Genomic DNA, 3,532 nt, shown 5'->3' with positions numbered 1-3,532 from the left:
GAAGCGGAACCAACGGGGGTTGTGTTAGGAACGAGATACAACTGGGATTGGCCACGATGAACGTGAAACTTGCACCCAAGGTGCAGTTGGCCAAGCCGAGCACATTGCTCTAATAAAAACCCCACGTTTGATTGTAAAGTCTAGAGATACAGGCACCTTTATGTTTTACCTATGCCGTAAGCGTGATGGAGTTGCTTTCTCCTGGTGGATGGTGTCGGCGGCATGAACGGAAAGATGGAGAGCTCAGTGAAATGGCACGTGGTGGTTACACATATGCGTCATTGACAGGTTGCTTCATAAGTGAATGATGATTGCCTTTAGGAAGTACGTAAACAGCATCCAAACATGAAAAAGCTATTCATCATGACAATAACAATGACAATGACAATGAACATTTTGTATGTTTGGTAGGGGAGTCATGGGTTGGTTGCACAATCCAGGAGTCGATCTGCATTGATGTGCACGGACCTGATAGACGCCAATCCCGCCAAAGTAAAATGATGTATAGCTTAATTACAAGATCGAGCGATTGTGGCTATTATTGACCCAAGTGTATAGGATATTGTTGAGGTACATATTTACAACAGTAACTGTAGCAAGCGGGGTGGCGTGTGCTGCACAAATTGGGAAGTGGTAGGAGCAACAACGAGCCCCTTCTTCTTCTTCGCACCCACTTCACAAAGCAAGGTAAGCTTGTCTCCATTGACAAACTACAACACATTAACAGCTGGCATTCCTTTCAATGGACAGCACCAATTGGGCGAACAGGTGGTCAATGACGACACTTTCCAGTTGCAAACATTCAACAACAAGTACGCGCGCGATCTACCCATGACTCAAGCTCCCACTGTAATACAACATGTACGTTCCATCGCTGCATTGCTTTATTATCCAAGTTGGGCATTGTGGTTCTAAAGTTCACGTGTAGTTTGCTATTCTCGCGTTTATACGAGATCCAAGGGGGCGTCGTGTGTCGTGTGTATATTCTTTCCATGGTTGTCATCAAGGAGGTGTAGATGTTCCAACACGTTGTTACTTTGGGTATGTCTACACGAGAAGCGAATGCTATCCTTGTTGTCTTACATTGTATTATGGCACCTATGGCGGCAACAACATACACTGATCTCAAAGCATGAATGCTATACTACGTTGGGTCAAAATGGTACGCATGGTATTGGATCTACAACGCAAGACTTGCTGATTGATGAGTCTTACAAGGAAACAGCAGCAGCACAATATGGATGGCATGGATACAAGGTTATCTGTAGCACCAATGATGGTATCGAAAGATACTTGAAGGTAAAGGGATCATTCTGGGATTGGTTGGATTCAAGTGAACTTACGAAAAGAAATAGCTGGCAACCTTTTTACTTCTATCACTGCAGCACATCAAGGAAGCCAATGTGGTGTACCGTCTGGAGGAAACGGCCCTGTTGTGTTAGCGAAAATGGGTGCGACTCACGGTGCCGTTTGGACTTGAATATGCATTCTCTGCTCGTACGGCTCCATCATTCTGCGGCCTATGCTTTCCTTGCCTGTCGTGTGGGATTTATGGATGGATGTCGTCAAGATTGAATCCTACGGTGCTTACTTTTCACATCGCCAGCAGGGGGGATGGATCATGTCACGTACATGCGGATGAGGATTGTATATGTTGGCGGTTCATCTATTTGGCCAAAGGATTTTACAACTACGGATGATACACGTGCTCAAGTTAAATGCAACCAGGGATTGCTTTGTAACAGCACATTCACTTATCTACACGAGCTACACGCCTTTCAACCTTGACCCACTATCTCGCTATTACGCAAGGCGATGTTTGGACACAGTGGACAGCACCACATGCAATCAACTATCAGCAAGATATATTTGCAATTTCGATGCTGCAATGTTTATTCGCTCTTGATGTTGGGTTATGTTGCGCTATAAACGGATTCTGATTGAAATCGCCAAGGTGTGTAGTGAAACTGTACGACATGCCGAGACTCATTGCGGATGATGCTACGTTATCAGATGATGGCAAATGGGGGGGGGGCCGCTTCGACACTCAACATTCCACTTGAAGGCTCGCGGCACATGATTCAAATCGACAAGGTTGGTGGCTGTGGCAAAGGAATACATGAGGATCGTACATGGCGCTTTGGATACGTGACGATTGTCAATGGATATGGATCATTTCAAGAGAACAAAAATGTTGAGATCAATCATGAGCATCAGGCCCGGCACGGCAGCCGTTCTGAGTACTTGATTGAATGATGGAAAGCAACAATGAAACCACAAGCAATGGACAACAATGGTCTCGCAGTAGCCGATATCGAGATTCATCCCAACAATATCTACACAGTTCATCCATTGTGTCTCACCACCCACACGACATCTGTACTCTTGGCACTATTGAATGAAATGGATCATACGTGAAATACAACATGCTGGATGCCTTCAAATTTGCAGCAGCTTACATCAATTCGATTCGACCCATACAAGGAGACGATGACCCTGTGTTTGGTTATGCAAGGAGCGACATAATAGGGTAGACATTGGCTTGAACGAAAATAAAGAGAGGTCTTTTATGGGTGACAACAATGCCGTTTTGTGATCTATACTACTTTCAAGAAGCAACATGAACCAAGTTTCCTTTGCTTTTATTATTCAATGCTCTTGCTACTTTTGTATCTGCTTACACACTTGCTAAATAAACACGTTATCACGCATGAATAACTCTCACCGCTAACATGTCGGTTTCCTTGAGAGCATCGTGGTTGCGATGCAGTTGCCATTGGCAACATCTGTTTGCTGTACGGGTTGTCGTGTATTGGTGGTTTGGTGTATATGGGTCGGGCTGCTGTAAATGTAGTTGCAGCTTTAACGTGTTGTAAAGTGAAGAGGGTATCATCATTAGCTGGATGCAAAAAAGATAAAGATCAAAGGGCAGGCGGCGTGGGGGAACATGACCTTTTTCAATTCTGAGCTCGAAATCTTTGAGGGCAAATTGCTGGATCTCAATGTTGAAACGTCTTTATGCGCCCATTACTCCTGATTGACCTTCCCTAATACTTCCACGATTTGATATTTGCAATCTGTAGACATTCCGCTGCATGATGATATGCATCTTGCCATGGTTACCATTCGCTTTTTACATTGTATTACCTTCCATTTTGGGAACGTATATGAAACAAGATGTAACTCGATATGCGAATAATCAACCAGGGGCTGATGGTCTAGTGGTATGATTCTCGCTTAGGGTGCGAGAGGTCCCGGGTTCGACTCCCGGTTAGCCCCTTCAAACACTTGAAATGATTAGATGATCCACAAAGGTGGATAGGGATGTTCTTTTTTGAGTTTTTTGTTTTCTGGGTCACGTGATTTTGGTGCTGGTCGTCTCGTTGTTTCTTGTTTTGCGTATCTTTATTGCCATACAGCCGAACGACAAAAAGGGTAGTAGACATTCATATACTATGCGATCAGGGTATGCCCTGAATCGAAAAGCCTTTAGATTGTTGTCGAGTTCAAATGCATTTAAAGGCCTGCATAT

At 44.2% G+C, this 3,532-nt stretch overlaps 1 non-coding gene across 1 annotated transcript; it reads left to right on the top strand.

The window, feature by feature from the left end:
- The first annotated feature begins 3,206 nt into the window (after positions 1–3,206).
- Positions 3,207–3,283, top strand: O0I10_013194. The gene has a single exon. It is a non-coding gene; the product is annotated as a tRNA-Pro (tRNA).
- The last annotated feature ends 249 nt before the right edge of the window (positions 3,284–3,532 follow it).

Source organism: Lichtheimia ornata (genome assembly GCF_029851405.1).
Source record: "Lichtheimia ornata isolate CBS 291.66 chromosome Unknown scaffold00306, whole genome shotgun sequence".
NCBI classification, from domain to species: domain Eukaryota; kingdom Fungi; phylum Mucoromycota; class Mucoromycetes; order Mucorales; family Lichtheimiaceae; genus Lichtheimia; species Lichtheimia ornata.
The sequence above is the reverse complement of the archived record's forward strand: the minus strand, read 5'-3'. Positions and strand labels throughout refer to the sequence as shown.